Source organism: Pleurodeles waltl, chromosome 8 (genome assembly GCF_031143425.1).
Source record: "Pleurodeles waltl isolate 20211129_DDA chromosome 8, aPleWal1.hap1.20221129, whole genome shotgun sequence".
Classification (NCBI taxonomy): Eukaryota; Metazoa; Chordata; class Amphibia; order Caudata; family Salamandridae; genus Pleurodeles; species Pleurodeles waltl.
Window position 1 is genome coordinate 1180423268 of NC_090447.1, and position 12648 is coordinate 1180435915.

Here is a 12648-nt window from a genome sequence, read left to right on the forward strand (position 1 = left end):
CTAATACATGCTTTCCACCCTATTAACCTGAGCTGGACTACTCAGCAATGTCTGAACTGGCATATTGTGGCATCCACTGACTAGTACTCTGCACCCAAATCCCATGCCAGGCAACAGAGATGGTTCACAAACACACTGTACTCACCCCCTTGTGGCTGCTGTGATGCTTTCAAGCGCCCATCCAGCTCTGAGTAGGCCACCACCAGTATGTGGGCCATCAGGGGGGTCAGGTTCCGATGGGCATCCCTCCCTCTTTGGGAGGCCATCCCCAGCTAGGCCTCCGCGGTCTTCTGGGCCCAGCGTCTTAGGTCCTCCCACTGTTCCCTGCAGTGGGTGCTCTGCCTGTTGTAGACCCCCAGGGTCCGCATGTCCTAGGCGATGGCACGCCCTAACCCTTTCTTCTGATGGTCGCTGACCTGCAGAGGAAACACAGACGGTGGGACACCATGAACCTGACAATCCAGCCTGTCACACATATGCCCCACAAAAAGCATTATCCCCTCATCAGGCACACAGATGACCAGTACCACTGCATCAGAGCTGCCACCAGCCATACCCCCCATCTGACACACTGCCAGCACACGCACACATCTCCATGCAGCCATGTCACATTCAACGTACCCAGGGTGTACTTACCTGTTGGTCTGGAGGCCAATACAACTGCACATACTGTGGTAGCACCCGGTCCACGAGACACTCCAACTCCTCCAACGTGAAGGCTGGGGCCCTTTCCCCTGTTGCACGACCATTGGAGGTTCCAGACACAGGTCACAGCATCCCACGCAGTGGTGATGTCATCCTGTGGAAAGTCAGGAATCAAGTGAATCGGTAGAAAGGAAATGGCGGTCACGTCCGCGGCGGAGAACACAGTCACTGCCGGTGTTGATCATCATTGGTTCCCATTCTCCATAGGGGACCATGTTTGCCAATGAGGAATTGCAGGGCGGTGCAGACCGCCTTCCAACATGATGTGAATGCCAGCGTAGTGAGGTCACTTCCACCTGTCCATGAATAAAGGACAGATGGGTGCCATTTTTTATGCTGGTACACATGTACAGATTAATAAGTGTGTCATTGTAGTTGAATGTACTCACCTACACAATTCCAGTGTCCAAATACAAGCATGCTCTGTCTATACTGATCTAGTGTGTTCATGGTTCCTGTTGTCACTCCTTTTTTACATTTGGGTCCCTTAGGTACCATCCACTGCAGAGGAATAGGAGGAGGCACACACCGGTCTATAGACCCCTTGTGGACTTGGCTACACTGGAGGACCAGCACATCATATTCACCTCTTGTCTGGACAGGGCCACAATCACAGAGCTGTTTGAACAATTGGAGCCTGATCTGCTACCTGCTATCCATAGCACCACAGCAATCCCCCTCTTGTGCAGGTACTCTCAGTGCTCCATTTCATGGCAACTGGCTCTTTCCAGGTGACAGTGGGCGTGGATGCAGGCATGTCACAGCAAATGTTCTCTATTGTGCTTGCAAGGGTTTTGTCTGCCTTGCATAAACACGTACAGATACATCGCATTCCCCCAGATGATTTACCCTCTGTGAAGGCTGGATTCTATGCAATGGGACATACCACATGGTATTGGGGCCATCAACGGGACCCATAGTGCCTTACTCCCCCACAGGGCCAATAAACAAGTGTACAGGAATTGGAAGAGTTTCCGCTCACTCAATGTCCAGATGGTGTGCCTGGCTGACCAGTACATCTCCCACGTCACTGTCAAGTATCCAGGGTCGGTGCATGATGCCTTTGTCCTGAGGAATAGCAGTGTCCCACAGCTGATGGCACAACTACAGAGGTACAGAGTGTGGCTAATAGGTGAGTCTAAGTCCCCATCCAATGTATGTGACTGTATGCCTTCTGGAGTTATAGCCCATGTCATTGTGCAGGGCTAATGTGTGTCCCTTACTTCTTGCAGGTGATTCCGGCTACCCGAACCCGTCATGGCTCATGACCCCTGTTATGAATCTGAGAACAGGAGCTGAAAAAGGTACAATGATGCTCATGGGCATACCAGGAGGATTGTAGAAAAAACCTTTTGGGCTTCTGAAGGCTAGGTTCAGGTGCCTCCATCTGACAGGTGGATCCCTATGCTACTCCCCTGAGAAGGTATGCAGAATCGTTGTTGTGTGCTACATGTTGCACAATTTGGCCCACAGACGGCATGTACCCTATCTGGAGGTGGGGTGACAATGCAGCTGGGGCAGCAGTGGACACTGGGGACAGTGAGGAGGAGGAAGAGGAGGAGGATGTGGACAGCAGGTCACATTTGATCCAGCAGTACTTCTAATTTTGCAGGGGAAAGGTTGCTGGTGGCCTGTGGGTCCTGTGGCAGGGCCTCCTGTCAACTAGCTGCAGCAGATGTGGAGGGCTGGTCAATAGACTGGCTGGTGGAAGGGGCCCACTGGTGTGATGTGTAGTCCCTCATAAAGTTGGCCATATTACCCAGCACCCCTGCAATGGAGACCCTGGTGGTGTTCAGGGCCTGCAATTCTTTCTTGATCTCCTGGTGGTGTTCCTCCTGCAGCCGCTGGTTCTCCTGCATGATGTCTATCACCTGATCCATCTTGTCCTGGGATTGTTGTTCGTAAGCCCCCAGGACATTAGTTAGTGCGTCCTGGGCAGTCGGTTCCCTGGGCCTGTCCTTCCCTCCCCTGGCGCACAGCTGTCCTTCGACTGTCCCTGGCCTCCTGTGCCTATGCCCCCTGAATGGTGTGCCCACTGCCACTGACCCCAGGGCCCTCATTGTCTTGCCTGTGAGGTGTAGACTGGGGTCTCTGTACAGGTGGGGACACTGCTGATTGACGTGTCCTGGAGACAGAAGTCTGAGGACGTTGGGTGGCTGCTGTGGTGTTGGATACTGAGGGCAGAGGCTCTGTGGTGGACTGGGTGTGGGCTGGTGTAGCCGACTGGCCAGTGGTCCCTGATGGGCCTGGGAGTTCAGAGTTCATCCAGATCCAGAACTCCAGGGTTGCTTTCATCACTGGGGGCATCGTCTGGGGGGACTGGGTACTCGTGGCACCTCCTCGCTGTTGAGATTGGCTGGGGCACCTGTGGGGATGTAAGTGGTGTATTGTGCTACATGTCTGTGACATATTCTGCATCCTTAGCTTCCCTTATATTGTTGCTGTTGTCCTGCCACTTTTGTTTGTGTATGGTGATGTATTGTGGGATTGCTAGTTCTCCATGCTGTGCATGCATTGGTGGTGGGTGTACATGCAGGCCTGGAAGGGATGTGAATGCAGTGGGTATGGCATGCAGGGCTTGGCATTTAGGTTTGTTAATTGTGGTGGTGCACTGTGTGGTAAGGAGTGGAGTGATGGGTGTCAGCATGAGGGGTGGTGGTGACATGCAGGTATCAGGGGTGATGGGTAGTAAATGTTTACTCACCAGTGTCCTGTCCTCTGGCAACTCCAGTGAGTCCCTCAGGATGCAGTATTGCCAAGACTTGCTCCTCCCATGCTGTCAGCTGTGGGAGAGGAGGTAGGGGTCCACCGCCAGTCCTCTGGATAGTGAGCTTGTGCCATGCTGCTATGGATCGTACCTTCCCCGAAGGTCGTTCCACCTCTTCCTGATGTCGTCCCTTGTTCATAAATGCTGTCCCATGGCGTTCACCCTGTCCATGATCCTCCACCATAGCTCCATCTTCCTGGCAATGGATATCTGGTGGATCTGTGCGCCAAACAGCTGTCGCTCTACCCTAACTACTTCCTCAACCATGACCTGCAACTCCTCATCAGTGAAAGGGAGGTGCCAGTGGGGACATGGGTGTTTTGTGTGGTGTGTCTGTTGTGCAGAGGGTGTTAAGTAATGTGGTGAGGTGTGGGGTGTGTGGTGCGTGATGGATGAATAGGTGGTTGTGGTGTGTGTGTGTGAAGTTGTCTCTGTGATTTGCTTGGCTAGCTATTGTGGTCTTCTCATGTTTGCAAATTATTGTGGGTGATGTGTGTGTGTGTTTTATAGTGCTGTTGGTGGGTGTGTGGGGTGTGTGTGTGTGGGGAGTGTGTATTTGTGTCAGGTGTGGGTGTTTTGTTCTGGCCAATATTGTCTTGTTTTTTCTTTGGGTGGCCATATCCGCCGCAGTGGTGTTCACCGCCAATGGTTTACCATTGTTGAATGTCCGCTGTGGTGATTGGTGGGTCATTATTTGGAGTGTGTAGTATTGGTGGCGTAACGGGATGGGTGGTAGTGCTGACAGTTTATCACGTTCAGTGGGTCTGCTGGATTTGTGGTTGTGGCTGTTTTTTGTCGATTTTGTATGTATGTGTCATAATGTGGTGTACGAATGTCCTCCTCCACAGCGGTATGCTGGCGGCAGTCAGCCCAGCAGTATTCCGTATTTACCTCCCAGGTCGTAATGAGGGCCTATGTCACCATTTCTGGAGTGGACTCCAGCTTCATTAACTCTGGTTTCAACACAGGCTTGTGCTCATGAGACATCAAACTAAAACTTATCAGTGTAGTAGATTTATATCTTAAGTTTCTACCAATGGTGTGACCCCCAAAGCGCTGCACAGTGCATATGCAGATCATAATATGAATAATTGGCCCTGTAGCCATGCTACCTTTCCATGTACCCATCCAAATTCCAGTCCAGGAATATGCAAAAAAAACCTAATAGCTGAAAAATCTTTTGTATAGTAAGGGACAGAATCACATTAAAGTACCTTTGCAAGTAATGAGATTCCAAGTTATGGAGATATGGAATACATACTAAATTAAAATAAATATTTTCTTCAGCGGAAATAACATACCAATAACAAATGGGCTTTTCCTAAAAGCATATTGCTCAATAACATGTTCTTTTTGTCAAAAATAGTTTGTTCATTATCTTCCAGAAAAATCGTAAACCACTAACAACACCTGTAGGAATAAACAGCGTTTGGAATTTGCAGTTATTTAAATTAAGTATTTAAATTGTCTTCAAAGCCAGTGTGAGTGAGAGTTTATTGCTTAATTATAATTATTGAAGCATTGTTACTTGCATATCATAGTGTAAAGATGTAATCTGAAACATTCTTATTTTTAAATGGGCTTTGCTCATATTAGCACACAATACATAAGGATTGTATAACATTACATCAAGAGTTAAGTGCATCCAGTGTCATTGCATAGTGGCCACTGCATCCAAAGCCACTACATGGAGAGAACTATTAAAATGCAACTTTACAGGTACGTTTGTAATGTCTTTTTTTATAAAATATGTGTTTATATATTTCTATGTTTATGTATGTGCGTTTACAACTATAGTTGCTTCTAATTATTTCAAAATGTTTTCATTTCATTATATGTACAAATACATCTATTTCTTAATTTTTTTTTATTTTATTTAAAATATACATATATTTTAGTGTATTAAGTGTATTATCTTTTTTTATTTAATTTTGAAATGATTTTTACATGGATTTTGCCACAGAAAGAATTGTGCTGTAGCTTTCTGCTTCTGCTATAAGGAGATTCTGTAATGTCACATTGTAGTGACATTAGTTCAGAGGTTCTCCCAATTAGGGGGCGTCAATGTGGTGGGGGAGCCAAGGGCCATCCATGGGTTTGTGGCGTTTTGCCCCGGGTCCTGAGTCAGTCTCAGGTGAGGATTGGCGGGATGAGCGCTGCCCCAGAAGCACGGAAGCACTTCCGTGCTTCTGGGGTTGCACAGGTCAGCCCCACCCTTCAAAAGGAACCACAAGGCAGCAGGCAGGTCTCCTTGCTCCTGCTCGCTGCTGTATGCGCATTGCACTCACTCTTGGATAATGCCCCCAAAACATCATGGAAGCCATAGCACTGCTAGTGGCCCTCAATGCTCTGCCCTCTGGGAGCCACACAGTCTGAGCTTTGGTTTCACTCACACGATCTGAGAGTTTTTTAGTGTTCGACTCGCGGTGGTGGCTCTGGAGGGCCCAAAGTGCTAGGCAAGCTGTGGAGGTAACGGTTGTTGGGGGGTGCAGTGAGGCCCATTTTTGGACTGATTGGGCTGGAACGCTTTGTTATATTAGGCAGTGTGTGGGGGGCTAAGATGAGCTTGTGGGCCGCCAGTGAATTTGTTCCTGGGCAGATCTGTTTTGGTAGTGCTCGGGGCTGAGCCCTTTTGTTGAACGCTAGCTGATATATTTTTATAGTTAGACATTATTCTTGTGAAAACAGTAGCCTTTTTTTGCACCTGTTAGGTTGTGTGTGGAATTGGAGGGGGGGCTGAAGGACATTTGTGTACCTTGCAGTGATTTTCCTGGGCAGATCAGTATTAGTAGTGCTCTGGGGGAGCTCAGCCTTTTGTTTTAATGCTACCTCAGAAAATCTTATGGTTTGTGAAAGCAGAAGCCTTCCTTTTTGCTCAAAGAGCTTTGGGAGTTACAACAAGAAGCTGGGTTGTCATGGTGTTGGCTCGGTGTAGCAGCTGGGTCACTGGAGGATAACTGAGTTCATTGGCATTGACTGGGCAAAATAGCTAAGAGTCCTGCAAGGATTTCGGATGGGGCAAAGAAGAGCGCCAATTGTGCACATTCTGGGGTGGATATGGAGGCCTTGATGTGCAGGATGGATGCGATGGATAGGATTATGGCCCTCTTGCGCCCACAGATCCTACAGCCGGGTGGCCTAGAAGGCCAGGGGTTGCACCACGAACAGCATTCCCAACAGTGAAGAAGTGTGGGAGGGGACAAGAGACAAGTATAGAGGGGATTCAAAAAGCCTGGGTCATCCCTCAGGTTATGCTGGGGGGGCAGTGCAACTTGAGGTGAAGGCCAGGGCAGCCTAGTGATAGTGCTGGCAGCGAATAACATCGTGTTCAGAACAGCAATATTTGCATGGCAATTGGGGTCATGCCAGCAGGGGGTGCAGGGCAGTCAGAGTTGGTTGCTAACTTGACCAGTGTTTGCCTTGGCTTTTGAAGGTAGAGATTTTGCCTACATCACTAATGGAGGGTGCTTTGGCAGGTGTAGTGGAAGATGACCATGTGAAAAGGGCCAGGAGGCTGGGGGCCCATCTAGATGGTGTAGGAAGACAAGGCATGCTAGGGCAGGATGAAATGGTAGGCGTGTGTGTTGGGACACCACGGAAGTCAGTACTGGCTTGTACTTCACACACAGGCAGTGTAGGGCTAGCAGAACTGGTGGCAGTGTGGGCCCTGCCCTTTCCCAAGTAGTCAACACCAGCAAGTACATTGGCACTATTGCTTAAGCATTGATTTTGGGGACGTGCGGTGTGAGGGCAATCATTTGGGCAGGCACGTACTGGCAGATGTGAAGGGGAAGATTTGGAAAGGCAATTATGTGGATATGTGTGAGTTAATTATGGATAGGTCTGAGCGGAAAGAGAGAAAATGGTGCAAGGAGTGCCAGGGAGTGTGGTCATTGGCCTCACAAGAAAAGGGTTGAGGATACTTTGTTGAACTGGATCAAGCTTTTCAAAATTTTCAAGTAAATTATGGTGAGAGATTCCCGACCTTGGGGGCACAATTGGTGTGCTACCAGAACATGATGAGTTTAGGGGCGCCCCTTGGGTTGACTGTGACAAACGTTAGGTGGATTAAGGAAACTAGACCAATGCTGCCCTGGGACCAGAATGATGTGAACACTTAGCAGTGCTTCATGAAGAAACTGAAGGTTGGGCAGGATCCGGGGTGATTGCTCATGTGTGGGGAGGGGCGAAGAAAGAGTCATGCTAGGACTTCAATAAAAGGTCCTGATCTAGAAGCCCAGGGACATGCTATGTTATTTCTGCAGCCTGCTCTCCCACGCCAAGACCATGTGCTATAAAAAGGCAAAGGACAGAGGTCCCAAAAAGCAGGAATGAACACCTACTATTGGCCAAGGACCCCTCCCAGTTAACTTGTGTGCAATGGTGACATGGCTGAACGTGTACACTAGCTCAGCAGAGTACAGTCTTTGTATTAGGATTTTAAGGAAGACTTCCGGATACTGGTTGAGGGCTATGTGGGAGTAAAGTACTGCTGCAATCATCAGTCACTAATGGTCAATCCTAGTGTTGCCAGGAATGAGATCTTGTCAAGAATCTGGGAAGGATGGTAGTTCCATTTGTTTCCACCCCGCTAGAGAATTTTGTATAACAGAGAGCAAGGGGTACGATCTGTTCTACTGTCACTTCCCTCAGGAGTCTTAGAGTGTCATGTGATTGTCTACCACAAATCACTTTTACCTTTGGTACTGGTCAGGTGCTGCTAGGTAGCCAAAAGAGTTAGGCTGACAGCTGTCACACAGTGTGGAATCAGACTTAATACCCCACACTCAGTACTGCTGCCCAAAATCCAGCAGTCTCATTACTACAACAGGAGTCCTATGGGGGAGGCCGCCAGTACTGCCCTCAAAGAAATGCGCTCAAAATATAATGAAGTAGATGGCAGGCTCTGCTGCCATGACTACAATTATTACTTAGCTAGGCTGCAAACGGAAGGTGATAGATCAAGTAGAATGCTAGCGTGGCTACTCCGAGAGGATAGACAGCAAGCACCGATCGGTGCCATTCGGGTGGGTGCGCAGGAGATGGCTACTACGCAACTAGAAATAAATGAGACGTTTAGGAATTATTACGCAAATTTATACACTAAACGCACATCGTGCACAGCCACTCAATTCGAGGATTTTCTGGCAGATACCTCCCTGCCCCAATTGCCACAAAATGACAGAGAAGGAATGGAAACCCCTATTACAATAGATGAAATAGAGCTAGCGCTTGCGCAGCTGCCTAGGAACAAAGCGCCTGGCACAGACGGCCTCCCGTCGGAGTACTACAAAGCCTATCTGCCCAGCCTAACATCCCATTTGCTAGGAGTTTTCCAGGAGGCATGGATTGCAGAAAGCTTACCCAGGTCACAAAGGGAAGCTATGATAGTGGTACTTCCCAAAAAGGGCCGAGACCATACGGATGTTAAATCATATAGACCACTGTCATTACTGAATACAGATTGCAAAATATTAGGCAAAATATTGGCTAACAGGCTAGCTCCCCTCATGCACTTATTAATTCATGCCGATCAAAATGGCTTCATTCCAAAGCGTAACACCTTCCTAAATATTCGCAGATTACTGAGCATAATGGGTGACACCCCCAAGAGCGCTCAGGAGGAAATGGTGCTCTCACTAGATATAGAAAAGGCTTTTGATACGCTGGAATGGGACTTCTTGATGGCCACGATGGTCCGCATGGGAATAGGCCCCAATTACATTCGGTGGGTCCGGACACTGTACTCCAACCCAAGTGCCAAGGTGAAATCAGGCGGGGTGATCTCTGATGGTTTCCAGATATTCAGGGGAACGCGACAGGGATGTCCTTTATCCCCACTACTGTTTGCCATAGCAATGGAGCCGCTAGCGGCAAAAGTACGCCTTATGGAGCAAGAGTGGGGAATTGTCAGGAATGGGAGGCACCATGTGATTTCATTATATGCAGATGATGCTTTGATATATATCAGGAACGGTAGTGCAGCTATCCCACCAGTAATGTCATTATTGGCTGAATTCGGAGGATTGTCTGGCCTTGTGGTAAACTGGGAGAAGTCCTGTGTGTTCCCCCTGGCAGAAAGGGCTCCCAATAACCAAGACCCCCCGAAGGTAGGGCGCCTAAAGTGGTGCCCGACAACATTTAAATATCTTGGGATAAACATATATCATACCACAGAAGACTTAAGGGACGGGAACTTGGGTAAGGCGCTAACCTCCATAAAAGGCTCCCTACAATTCTGGAACAGGCTTCCACTCTCGCCACCCGGCAAGGTGGCAATTGCTAATATGTTGATCCTGCCTAGGCTCCTATATTATTTTGCGGCCTTGCCGATAAACATTCCCAAAAGCTTCTTTGGTAACTTAAACACAGCGCTAGTGCGGCTTATTTGGAGAGGCGGCAGAGCGCTAGTGGCGCTATCTGCGCTGCAATGTCCTTTGGACGATGGTGGCTTGGGAACTCCGAATTTTGAGAGATATTACGCAGCCGCACAACTACAGTGGGTCCAACATTGGATCCACAGCCCGGAACATGCCGAATTTATGAGTCTAGAGCCCCAGTGGAACGGGACCCTTCTCCTAAAGTGGCTTACGTCAAAGCCCTCCAAACTGGTACTGGTTAACCCATTGCTTGCAACCGCGCATGCGTGCTGGATTAAATATGTGCAAAAAGGAGCGGATAAGCTTCCATACTCCCCACATATACCACTAAATTATCTATTGGCTGGGACGGTTGCGGGCAGGCAAGCTGGGAAGCTTTGGAATGAAGCAGGAATACAGGTAGTAGGAGACTGTTTCGAAGACGGCAAATTAATGACGTTCGAGGCCCTCCAGGCCCTCACGGAGATAAACCCGGGTCAATTCCTGACATACCATGCCGTATGTCACGAAATCAGGAAAATTTGGGGAATGGGCGCTTCGGAACCAGAGATCTCCCCAGTAATTCATCAGCTTTTACAACACAGCGATCAAACAAAAATAATATCCAATCTATATAGAACCCTTAACAAAACCCCGGAGGCGCACGCAGGGAAAGCATGGGGTAGATGGAACGCAGTACTCCCCAACCCGATCCCACTGGTAGACTGGCCTAAGGCCCTGTCTCACATCAGAGGCGTGTCAAGGAATCCAAGATTTAGATACACCCAATTCAATTACACGCACCAAACATATCTTTCTCCAGCCAGAATAAAGTGCATGTTTCCTGATTCAGCACCAACATGCCCTAGATGCAGGGCACCCTCAGCACCCTTCTACCACATGGTATGGGACTGTCCTAATATACAAACGGCCTGGGCGGAGGTGGTAGGGGAGGTATCCGGACTAACGGGACTCCAGCTGTTGGCAGATCATGGGTCCTGCCTGCTGGGTTTGAGGAAGAGACCAAAGAAACAAAGACACCTGCATAAATTTACAGATCTGGCCTTCTTAATGTATAAAAGATTAATAGCAATGCACTGGAAGGCCCCTAAAGCTCCCAACCTGAAATCCTGGTACTCATTAATTATCCGCTGGACTCGCACCGAATACCAGGTACTAAAAAGAATGGTGCGTGAGGGGCGGCAGCACACAGGATGCTCCACATGGGAAGATTTGGTAACAAAAATGGAGGCCAAAAACGATGAGAAGCCTCCCTGAACTGTGGCATACATAAACGGGACAAGCGAGGTACAAATTCCCCAGCATTCCCCAACTCGGAAACAGGCCCACAGGGCACCCAGGCACCACAGCGCACACATATAATTCCTTCCCATCACTCAGGAAACAGTTGCCCTTCAAATATTCGTCATCACAGGCCCAGCGCCACGCGAGGAGCGGAGAAACAGGCTAGTTGTCTGCATATACCAATTGGGACGATGCCCTCCTCAAGCGGCCAGGGAACCCAAGCATGCAGTGTTAGGCCCACACTGGCCTCGAGCGTATGCCTATATAGTATAAACAATAAAGGATAAACCCATGCAGGGTGCAGCCAGAAAGGATACTGTGAAACTAGAAGCGTTCCGTGAAGTGCATATTGGGGGGGGGGGGGGTGTGTGATTGTTATATGATTTAGGCATTAGTTGTTGTATTGATTTATCCTGAGCTTACAAATTGGACAATTTGTATTACATGTTGAAATATAAAATCAATAAAAATATTTAAAAAAAAAAAAAACAGGAGTCCTATGACACCTTAGGGGTGGTCCCAAAGAAAGGCCCGGGGGAGTGCCGCTTGACACACAACTTATCAGGACCTAAGGGCCAATCCGTCAATAAGGCTGTTTATGGAGCACTATGCTCAGTCAGGTACATTGTGCTAGATCATGTGATCACAATGCTTCAGGAGCAGGGGCCTGGGACATTGTTGGCGCAGGCAGACATAGAACCTGCCTTCAGGCTGCTACCTGTGCATCCTGATGACTTCCATTGACTGGGTTTCCAATTTGAGGGCACTTTTGATTTGGCAAGTGTATGTCCATGGGCTGTTCTGTTTCCTGTGGTTATTTTGAGAGGTTTAGCACTTTCTTTGAGTGGATCTTCAGACAGAGATGGAAGCACCGGTGAGATATGCATTACTTTTTCCTTTTTTAAGGGTGCCCCTGGCATTGAAGAGTGTGGGCAGGCTTCAGAATTGTTCCAGAAATTTATTGGACTGTTTGAAGTACCCTTAGCATAGGCTAAGCCATGTGGACCAGCTACAACAATGGAATTACTTAGGATTGAGTTAGATTCAGAGGCAGGCATGTCTTGGCTTCCCCAGGAGATGGTCAAGACATTCACAAGAACTCTAGAGAAATGTCCGGCTGCTAAGAAAGTTACATTAGATCAGTTGCAGATGGTAATGGGGCAGCTGAATTTCTCCCACTGCGTCACACTTATGGGCCTCCCATTTTACAAGTCAATTGCGCAGGCCTTGTCTGGCCTGAAAATGAAACACCACCATACTAGGTTGTCATGCGAAGACCGACAGGATATAAGAATCTGCGAGGCATTTCTGAAGGATTTCAATGGTGCAATTGTGTGGCTTAGCCATGCCAGGACCAATGAAGAGCTGGGTTTATTTACAGATGCCGCAGGCAGCAAGGGTTTTGCTGCCGTATTGGGTGCATCGTGGTGTGCCCAGTGGTGACCAAGAAAATGGGTAGAGTCTGGGTTGTTGGAGACATTGGTTTTTCGAGCTATTTCCCATCTTGGTGGT

General features: G+C 48.5%; 1 protein-coding gene across 2 annotated transcripts in view; it reads left to right on the plus strand.

Annotated features, from left to right (window-relative positions):
• The window catches only part of ENOX1 (ecto-NOX disulfide-thiol exchanger 1), a 2146160-nt gene that overhangs the window by 1178389 nt on the left and 955123 nt on the right, over window positions 1–12648 (plus strand). The gene's annotated exons all lie outside the window — the stretch shown is intronic.